The sequence below is a fragment of the Fistularia commersonii genome, chromosome 1 (assembly GCF_037954325.1).
Source record: "Fistularia commersonii isolate RoL2024-O1a breed Wild chromosome 1, RoL_Fcom_v1.0, whole genome shotgun sequence".
Taxonomy (NCBI): Eukaryota; Metazoa; Chordata; class Actinopteri; order Syngnathiformes; family Fistulariidae; genus Fistularia; species Fistularia commersonii.
In genome coordinates, this window is record NC_141284.1 from 10,796,288 (window position 1) to 10,807,937 (window position 11,650).

Below are 11,650 nucleotides of genomic sequence, written 5' to 3' on the forward strand. Positions count from 1 at the left end.
TTGGGCAGAGTTGTTCCCCAACAGGGCTTGCAGGCGGGATCCTGCTCACGGTACTCTCTGGCTTGGCTGTCGGACCTAATCCATTGGCTGTGCTGTTCCCTGCTGCACCCCTAAGTGTCGTGAAGCCCCTGTAAGGTGCCAGCTGGTCCCGGTGGAGTACTAAGTTGCACCCCTGGGAGGGTAGTTGCACCCGATAAAATACTGCTTCCATGTGCTCCGAGATGAGACATGGCCCCATTCAAAGACTGTCCAGTTTGGGGGATCTGCCCCTCTTTCATTTTGGCGAGGAGACCCACACCAGCTCCCCAATTAAGACAGTGACGTCCATTTGTAATAATTCCTTTTCTGGCCTCCGGGCATAAGTGTGCGCGGAGTCCAAGCGATCCTGTAACTGCTTGGTGTAGGCTGGACTAGCGGGGATGGATGGTGTATCTGGAGCTCTTCCAAAGGCCAACTCCACAAATGTTCTCACCTCACTGCCCAATATAAGAAGAGCAGGTATGCATGCAGAGGGCTCTTGGATCGCTGTGCGGCATGCCATTAAAACAAGGGGTAAGAGCATGTCCCAGTCTAGCCGGTGATTGGATGTCAGCATGGATAACTGCTCCCCCAGAGTACGATTGAACCTCTCCACTAATCCGTCACTCCTAAGGGTGTAGTGGTATAGTGCAGGTCTTTGTGATTCCTAAGCGAGAGCACATTGTGGCACACACTTTTTACTCAAAATTCTGCCCTGATAACTATGAATGGATTCTAGGACACCGAGCTGGCTAAACATTCCCCCAAGCAGTACATCTACGACTGTCTGCTTCCCGATCAGGCAGTGTATAGGCCTCGAGCCATTTCGTGAAATAATCTACTGCATGAGTACGTGGCGATTGCCTCTCTGTACATGGCAACGGCCCGACAACATCAACCCGACCCGCTGCATCGGCTCCCCCACTGGAAACTGCTGTAGGTGGGCCCTGGACTGTCCCTGTGAGCCCTTGCAAGCAGCGAAGGGGTTACAGCACCATCAAAAGTCATCCACATCAGCTCTCATCCGGCCCCAGTAGAAGGCCTGGCGCAGCTGGCAGAGGTTTTTGTCACTCCAAAGTGGCCTGACCCAGCAGAACCATGCATGGCTTCCGGGACTGTTCCCTGCATGCGCTTAGGCACCACTATCTGCCATCTTCTCTCTCCAGTAGCTGGCTCCACTCATGCTCTCTAGAGAACCCCAACCACCAGCCTCAGATGTATAAACTTAGACCACAGCCCTTTTGTCCATGGAGAGAGAGCCGCCACCTCCTCCCACGGAGGCCGTTGCTTGGCATCCACCCACAACACCACCAGCTGCAGGTCTGGGTCTTGTGGCTGCCCCTCTGTCCAGTCTGTGTTGTCCAACACCCGCAGCTCCCTGCTCAGCTCACATGTCTCTCCTTGTCCTTCTGCAGCACCAGGTCTTTTCCCCTCTCCTCACTGCAGTCGCAGTACTGACAGCCGTCTGCACTGCATGGCAGGCGGGAAAGCGCGTTGGTATTGCTGTGTCTTTGTCCTGCACGAGGGATCATGACGAATTTGAATCACTGCATTTCCTCCAACCAATGCAGCAGTTGACCCTCTGGCTCTCTGAACATCATTAGCCGCTGGAGGGAGGCATGGTCAGTATGCAAGGTAAAGAGCCGGCCACACAGGTAGTATTTAATATGTCAAATTGAAAACACTGCAGCAAGCGGCTCTTTCCATGTGACACAATATCTCCGCTCTGCCCTACTTAGGGTTTTGCTGTAGTTGGCGACAACCCTCTCTCTCTCCAGCTACACTTGAGATAGGACAGCCCCTACAGCCTCCCCACTCGCATCCGTGTCCAGAACAAAGTGTAAGTCAGGGTCAGGGGGCACAAGGACTGGTGCTTCTTGTCAGGACCTGCTGCAGTGTGTGAAAAGATCTGTGACAGTCATCTGACCAGAGGAAAGACTGGTCTTTTTGCAGAAGTCTGTACAGGGGAGCAGCAATGTATGAAACCCCCTGCACAAACTTCCTGTAATAGGAAGCCAGTGCTAAAAACTCTTAAGTGCCCTCTGGTCTGCAGGGGTTGGCCACTCATGTATGAAGCTCACCTTCTCTTCTGTGGCGCCAATTCCCTCGACCCCCACCCGATGACCTAGGAAGGTTACCTGCTGGCACAGTAACTTGCACTTATCGGATTGTTGCTTCAGCCCTGACCCCTAGATCCATTGCAGCACCTGGCGCAGTGCAGCCACAACTGCATCGAAGGAGTTGCCATGGGCAAGGATATCGTCCAGGAACACATTCAGAACGAGGCATACCTGCTAACACCCTCCCCATAAGGCATTCGAAGGTGGAGGGAGTCCAAAGCAAAGAACTTTGAACTGCCACAGTCCTTTTCCTGTGCAGAACACTGTCTTGGGCCATGCCTCAGCAGAAAGTGGAACTTGCCAGTATCCACTCCTGAAGTCAAGGGAGGAGAACCAGGAGGGACCCCGCCACCCGATCTTGGCACTCATTGATACGTGGGAGGGGATAACAATGTTTTTGGTGACCACATTGAGCCATCGACAATCGACGCAGAAGCACCACTCACCCCCCTTCTTTGGCACCATAACCACTGGGGATGCCCAGGGGGTTTCAGACAGTTCAACAATGCCTGCATCCTGCATTTTGGCCAGTGCCTGCTCTGCTGCGTCCTGTCGGCCCTGGGAAGGCGGCGTGGACGCTGTCATATTGGTGCAGCAGTGCCTGTATCGATTGAGTGTTGCACCAGGGAGGTCTGACCCAGCTCCGCCTCGTAATAGGAGAGGCTAGCTGGGTGTGAACATGCAGATCAGGAGGAGATCGTGCTCTGATAAACTGCTCACATGGCAATGAGGTTTGTACTGTGTTTTGGGCATGTACGCATATGGCCGCCGTGTCAGCCCTTCAATATCGTTTGCCAGGGCCTTCAGTGACTCCTTTCCGCGTTTTTGACGTCTGTGTAGCTCGGATCTCAAGAGCTCCGAACGAAAACATTGACGAAAGCTCCGTACGAGTACACCCGTAAGCGAACTGTAGTTAGCCCTCTCACTCGGGTCTAAAAGCAGCGGATAAGACATCGTCCGCAAGACAAAGGTCGGACAGAAGTACTTATAAATCATCAGGCCAGCCACTTGCATGAGCAAAAAATTCAAACTGAGCATGGAAATGATCCCATTCCGATTTTCGAGCGAATTTTGGAGTCTTCATTCCTATCGGTTCTTTCGGTCCATGGGCGCCGCCATCTTTGTTTACATTCTGGCCAGCAGGGTTGTCTGACGTCATCGGTGCGCCGGGAAAACACCCTTTACAAACCTTTCCAATCCCACCAGCAACCGGTTCACCGAGCGCTGGTTCACTCTTCACCTTGGTGTGTTTCTGTCGATGAGTGTCATACTGTCCAGGCATACCCGTCTTCCTTCTATCCTCTCTTCCTCCTCTCCTCCATTCTGATACACACCGCACTATCCATCGCCCCTCAGAACAATATGACAGCGAGGATAACTTTTCTTCCGCAAGACGAACTGAAGTAACAATAAATTTACCTCTTACTCCAGTTGTAACGTTAGTAGTCAGGGAGAACACCAGGGCACCGGTAGAACGTCTGTCTAATGACAATAGCTGTTGTTTGCCACAGCCATGCCACATGACTCTGCAGCAGAACACTTGTCCGTGCTCAATTCCAGGTAAACCCACCAGAATTCATCAAGGTGTTCCTTTGTCAGTTTTGGTTAAGGTCTTGAGGAATAAAGTTCGAATTCGCCTTTGTTGGAGCCCCTGTAGAAGAAGCTAAGAGTCCTGGACCCAGCTATGGCGGCTGCAGTGACTCACAGGAGACGACGCAACGACAGCCTCCAGTTTTTTCCACCTGCGTTTTGGCAGGAAGGTGCAGTGCTGTGTCCCTCTGTACTCATTTGAGGCGTCAGGAAACTCCAAGGCAAGCTGCTCTTCGTTAAGGACTCAACATCAGGAAGATGGTTTTTGGGTGTCTTCTAGACTAGAGCAGACATGAAGGACAAAGGAGGTGGCCCGCAACTGACTGCAGCTAATGGTTTCTCCATTGTGACATTTGGCATAAAGTCAGGTTCTGTTTGTTTCTCCGTGCTCCATTTTGAGTGGGTAAGTTGGGTTGCATTCGGCTCCTAAGGAGAACCTCGACGCTCCGTGTCCCAGGGGAATTTTTTGCCTGAGAGCTCTGCATCTCAACCCCATCTGGGTGTTTATCCTTTTTTGCCCAACAGCACTCCGGTTCTAAGCCCCAGTCACCATTGTTTTTCACAGTATTTTGTGCCTGCAGAGCTCATGTCAGCTCATTTTGTTCTTGTGAGACATGATGCTCATTGCCCGCTCATCTAACCCCCATAAAATTGCCCGTTTCAGATTCTTGAGCAGGGTTATGTGCTGGATTTGGCTGTGCGTAGGGAGCGGATCATGCTGGACAGACTTAAACCAGCGCACAGGGTGGCCAATGGAGTTATGTTTCTGACCCAGGTTCCCCATTGGGGTTGCCCTCCTTCCACGATCCTGGCAGTGCTGCCACATGTTCAAAGGTCTGTTTCCTTCTGCTGTTACAGCTGGGAGACAACGCAGTTGTTATGGCAGTCTGCTCAAGCCTCCAGTGAGAGACTAATTTGTTTCCAGGAGTCTCTTCTGGGTGTTTGTGGGGGTGCTGTGTGTGGCAGACACTAGGGGCGGTGTCGCTCATCCCTACACAAGCCTGTGGGGTGAAAAATTATTGCTCGACAGAATACCCAGAAAGTAACTGATGGTAAAAAAAATACATCACTTGGATAGGGATTTAACACTGGTCAAAATAAACCCTAATTCAGCATTCTTAAACAGCAAAATCCTGGTTTACATACAAATATCAGTGATAATGATCTCATGTCTATAAGTAATTTTACCAGTACTATACTTCCCAGTAATGCGTAAACATATTGCGGAAGCCAAACTTCATATTTGTGCATCCGTGTACCTTTAAATATTCTGTGTATTAGTGACAGGCAATTGGTGCAATTAAAAAAAAAACTCTTATCCATAAACAAAGCAAGGATAAAAGGATTATGGAGACCAATCACGATATCTGGACATTAAAATATCTCGTAAACTATCTAGAAAGTAATCTGATATGGAGATTTCAAATCAATCATCCCAGCACGTTCAATTCAGTCACAACTGTGGAAAAAGAGCCTGTCCTGCCAAGAGAAAAAATACAACCTAAGCGCACTTGAATCAGGATTCTTTGTGTGGTTCAGATGAATGGACCAACATGAATCTGTGCTGGCTCAGAGAGGCAACCTAGCTACCACAATATAAGATTGAACTGGAGAGGGACAGGACCCGGGTAACATTTTAATTTTGCTAACATTTTTATTAGTGCGATAACTTTGTTAGTAGGGTGCAGTGGTAGAGTTTACTGTATTGAAAGGCGGGCTGCTTTTTATACTACAGCGCAATGCAAAACAATTGGCCTCAGAGACCTGTGAAACTACATGGGGAATCACATTGTCTTCAGCTTCACTTTGCCCGCTCTCTTTCTGCCATAAATGTACTTTAAAAAGAGTATATACTGTTTTCCCTCAAATTGACATGTATTGATAGTATTGCTTGGTGGAAAATCTTTTTCTTCCTCTCATCATTGTTGTCAAAGATAGTGAAACGTTGTGTTTCTGCCACAGATGCTTTGTCTCACATGCAGGGCCCACTTTTGTCCTCTGTTACCCATAACACCCTGGGTGAAATGTCTGCCTCGGCACAGCTCACACAGTGTTAAAAAAAGGGGGAAATGCACAGGTACCACACTATAAATAGCAATTAGAACAACTACAAAATTATATAAAGAAAAAAAGGACAATTCAATCGGAAAATAACTCCTGTAGTTTTCATAGCTATTCATCTGAACTCCAGGAGTAATAAAAGGCCGCACTGAGGAGGTTTCATTTGTAACAAGGCAGTGATGAGGGTAAGCTGGCGTCTGGACAATACCTGCCCGTCATCTGTGTCAGTTTAGAAGGCGAGACAGGATGGAGCCATCAGAAAAACATCATGCCAACTAGGGAAAGGTGTTTTCTATTTAGGAGCATAATGACTGTTGGATATAGATTGTCCTTCAGCCTTTGGTTCCTTTTTTTGAGCATCACAACACAAACTAACAAATCACGCATGTATATTTCTTGTGTTTTTTTGTTCAATGATATTGAACTTGGTTCTTTGTCCTAAATGGCATTCATCTCTGTTGTCTGACACAGTGTGAATTGAGTTTTGTAATTTCACTAAATACAAGATCACCTTTTCTTGTCCTAAAACCATTTAATTGTAACCACCATTCAAATTAGAAAGGGACCCATAAAAACATACAGTACACTGATTCCATGAGGAAAAAAACAGATGGTGATAGATTGAGCGAGTGAGAGTGAGACCATGCGTAGGGTCCCTGTCTGATTCTCTTCATCCCTCCACCTGAGTGCCAGTTAATCTTCTCCTCATCCCCTGACTCCCAGCTGGATGTACTGGCTCCTTCTGAATGGCTAAGTTGCATTAATGCTGTGGAACATTCCCCCTGTTCTCTGTTAGTCAAAGATGATTGGAGATTACAGCTTACAGAAAAAACATAACCTTCCATCTTATCTCAAATTACTTTCAAACCAAGTGTCTATCCATCTTCTGTTCATTACTTTGTCTTCTTAATCCCAATTCCTCCTTTTCAATGTCATCAACTTTCACTTGCTACTTCATTTTTGCTCCCCCTTTGACAGCTGGATGATAAGATGGATGAATAGGAGGATGGGGAGGCAGGGAGGGAGGAACTTCCCCTCCAGAGAGGAGCCAGAATGATGTCACGGGGGCATTTGTCCTACTGGTGTGGAGGCTTCTCTTCCTCTGCTAATTACCTTGTACAAACTCAAATCTGATATGGCGGATATGAGGGCCAAACACAATTATTGTGGGCTAACAAAGAGATTCAGGGAATGAATGAGACTGTAAGTAAGATACAATGGATGGCACACATGGCCGTGCATACACATGCACAAGGGCGCATGCACAACACACACACACACACACACACACACACACACACACACACAGCGTCCATATATACACACACAAACTTGTGTACTTCCCCACCAACACATAAACACAACCACTTGTCTTGCTCCTCCATTTTCTCAGATAGCCTAATATTATTACTGAGGTAATTATCCTCATTAGTGCCAGCAATTGTAGCAGAGCCCAGTGCTTGCAGCTCAAACCCCACCCTAACCTTTCATTTTTTCGCGACCCCCTTTGCATCCTTAAATCTCATTTTCACGACATGTAAAAAAATCCACCCTTGTCCCTTGCATCGTTGTAAAATAAAAAAAAGGACTTCACTGTGAAGATCTGAGCATCACACAACACATGGGGGAGGAGAGGGGGCTACCGGATGGGACAACATTAAGTACACATTTTTAATTTAAATCGCTGTCACTTTTCCTTTTTTTTTTTTTTAATTTAAAACGATTTATACGGAAACACAAGGTGGCACTGTTTAGTCGAGAAACTCCTCCGCTTCTATACAGGCCGCTGCTTCTTCGGTCTGTCAATGCCTCGCTCACGTTTGGCATTTTTGTTTCCCTTGATATAGTTTTCCGACGTGGTTTTGGGGCCGCTTCTGCCAGAGTGAAGCTGCTTTGTATTTATTTATTTATTCATTGATTTATATATTATTTATTTATTCTTTTAACGTTTCGATTAAATCGCTATGGAAATGAATCCCTTCATGCTCTTTACAATTTACACCGCGCCAATTTACATATAAATTATGGGATCAACAACTGAGATGGTTTTATTCGGAGCCCGTTTCCGCTCAGAATAGGTTTTTATTTTTATTGGTGCTGACAGTGGGTAACCCCGCGCACCGCTAAGCCGTGTGTCGGGTGCTAAATGTCACGCGTGACCTGTTTTTATTGCCTGATATAGCCTGTCATACCCTTTTTTCTTTCTCTTTTTTTCTTGGAAGCTCTCGTTAAAAAAGCTTGGTTGTTAATGCGGCTGACCAGATGGGCTCCTTCTCCCCACAGCTCCGGCCGTGGGTGAGGGCGTTTAACACGCTGCACTGGACTGTGGATAACAGGTGAGAAGGCTGCTGGTTGTCAACCAATAGGAGAGCAGCAGATGTCTGGACTATGCCTGTAAACCTTTATTTGGCATTTGGGGTCGTATGGGAGTTGGTTTGATAATAACACTGGTGCAGAGTGAGAAGCTGGTTAATGTGAATCCCCCTCCTCCCCATCATCCGCAAAGTAATGTCTACAAACACTTCAAATGATGCTGAAATGTTTTTTTGTTGTTTTTTTTTGTATCCAATCATTTAGACAGAAAACCGCCTAGCTATTTCATTTCCCGTAAGAAATTCAGGCATTCATTTTCCAGAAATGGCTCCTTGTATCTCATGTGACAAACTGTTTCCTGCATTAGCCGGACAAACAGTGAACATTCCTTTTGCCTTCCTTTCCAATGCATGGCATCTTAAATTACTACAAATTTGGTATCATGGCAACAGCAACGGTAAGGCCAGGCCTGAGAGTGGTCTTTCAAAGCTTTGAATCAATCTGTTTTAATGGCTGACCTGGGTCTGGCCTATTCGTATGGATTAGCTTGGTCGGAGCACCTGTCCCTATTCTGTCAACAGTGGATCAGGTTTCTGGCTACACATTCACCTGGCCGGCACGACTCCTTGTGACAGTTTTTTGCTTTGTTTTTTGCATGGGGCTGACCACACAGTGTTCAGTCTGGTGAGTTGCATCAAAATAGGTGATGAAAAAAAAACTATTAACCCAATATGTATAATTGAAATTACTGAGTGCCAGTCCTTTTTCCTTTATATACACATGCCATGATGTGTGATAGAAAACTGAGAGAATTTCAAAAATATTGGTATATTTCTGTATCTGCCAATTTCCAATGTCTGTAAAAGCATTTATAAATATTAAGCTTTGTTATTTTCTGAAGGATTCACTTATTTGCATGAAGTTCTCGATGAGTGAATTGTATTGGCTGTTTTTTACAGAATTAGAGCTGTTGATCTTTTTTAAATTGTTGATAACCCATTGAATTGAGTCAGTAATGTCTTTTGAGAGCACATCGGTATTAGGAAAATTCTATTATGTTTAATTCCTAATCAAACATTGAGGAAGCTGATTATTTCAAAGAACAGAACCAGCTTCATCATGCAGTCATGTGTAACCATAAACTGAAATCTAAACAAACATCATCTCGCCACTTCGCCCAGGACAGTTAATCCTAATCACTGGTACTTATGCCAAAGTTACCACCAAGTTTGTAGATTGATGAGTAGTAGCTTGACTAATCTGATAAAAAACTGAAATTTAAAAAAATGAAGAGCTTGCACTGAGGCAGTGCTACATGTTGCTATTAAGACTGTGTGAAAATTAGCGTTCAGTCAGGGAAGCTGAAAGAGTTGGTTGAAGTCAAAAGCTGAGGAAAACAAAACAAAAAAATGGATGGTATGTTTGGAACTTCTCTCAGCCACCTTAAAGAAGTAGGTGACTGATATAATTCTGGGACCCTTTGTGAAGAGAAAGCATAAAATAACTGTCTCACTGAAATCAGTCTTTGTAAGATACACTGTTAACTTTTGTCTGCTTTTATGAAACTGTCATATGATATTTCAACTCAAATGACTTATCTTACACATGAAATGCTGTTTTGTCAAAACTCCCCCCTCCTTGCAACCCTGACAGCAGGTTAAGCAACATAAGAAAATTAATAAATTATCTTAATTTACAGAAAGTTTTATAGACATACTTTGTGTTTTTATGTTTCATTCACATATGCAGCTAACGGTTGGAGCTTTTGTTCATTACATCTTGCAATTATCCTTTTTACACAAGTAGGCCATAGTGAGTCAATGCAACACTAAGGGTCACTTGGCAGTCACTGATTTATAAAGAAACCTTTGATACAGAGGATAAAACTTTTAAGAAAAGTCATAGCTCCAACTCAAATTTGGCAAATTGTTAGCTTTCAGTCATGGCACTATGAAAAATACTGACATCAGACTAAAGAGATTATGATATACTGTGTGGCTAGAGACCACCTGGTACCTGAGTCATAATTATACTGATATTGCTGATATCCATTTGCTACTGTCAAATTTTTAGAGATAACTAACTATGTAACATTACTGTCAGTGCTCACCTCATTGCCCAAACAGTGCGTCTTAAACCAATGGGTGACACAAGGCCATCCATTGATTTAAGAGTGCTGAGAACGAGGGACTTGCTTATTTTCTTAATAACACAGTGTACTTTTGCCATTGTAAAAACACATCTATCTACTCCAGCTGGCGTACCCCCCCCCCCTCCCCGACATATCATCCTCTACTTATAGTGTAGCCATTCTGCTGCTCAATATTCACTGTCACTTCCATTATCCTTCTGATAATGAAACAATTAGCCAGTGACTGTGTTTCTAACCACAAAGATGGATGGGCTATGTGATAGACTCAGGCGGTTCGTTGGAGGGCTTTGTCCTGGATCTGTCTTGTGCTCCATGCGACCCCCCACCGATACCTGCATCCAACCCCCCGAGCCACCCCAGTCACCCACACCAGCTGCCTCTGACCCCTCATCATAGCCTTTCCTCTGCCTTCCATGTGTTTGGAGTCAAAGGGTTCCCACTTATCGCTCATCAGAATGAAATCCCACCATCTCCTGCCTTGCACGCTAAATTGCAATCTATTGCTGAGCAGACAGAGATAGATTGGGATCCAAGACCCTATACCTTTCATGGGAGGCCCCTGTCATCCAAAGGGCTGCTGTCACTGACACATAAAAGAGGTTACTTAAAAAGAAGTGAGGAAGTCAAGTCTGGAAGGAAGTTATCACAAATCCATGGACTCTAATTCTTTTTACATTACGAACAACACTGATAATGTGGAACAGCATGTATGATAGAAGGCTGCGTTGCAGTGAAATGTCTGCTTTGCTGGTAAAGGCGTTAAATTTAGAATGCACCTTATAACACAGAGCCATTCATATGACAACCTATAGCTGAGTATGTGCATTTTTGCATGAGGAATATATTTTGATGCATAGCTGGGACTAATTAAATATATCAATGTGTTTTTAGCTACAACTTCAACAAAAACATTCCTGTTAAAGGAATCCTTTTGGTGCTTGACTATTTCAGAATAATCTCCAAAAGTCAGTAAAGACCAACTGGTGGTAAAAGGCTAATGTTAAATATGTTGAATATGTTAAGGAAAATTACAAGCTGCTTGTAAAGTTACCTGGATAACCAGATGTGCCATCAAGCATCAAAGTTGCATTATTGTAATTGTCGCAGATATTTTAAAGAAGGGGATGCAGAGTTTGATATAAGGGTTTTATATTGTAGTATAAAATAACAGTGGTGCTTGAGGTATTAAAGTATTCCGTTTTTCTATGTTATTGACAAATTAACTAGAAAATGTTGTATTGCACTATTAGTATACCATAGAGCTCGACACAGAAAGGCTCATTTTCAACAGAGCTATTTAAGCTTTCACTCCCCACATTTGACTATATTTATTTTTTCAGAAGCAGCCTTATTCTCATTGCCTGTTTGTTGTTGCTTGCTCTTTCATAATAATAGA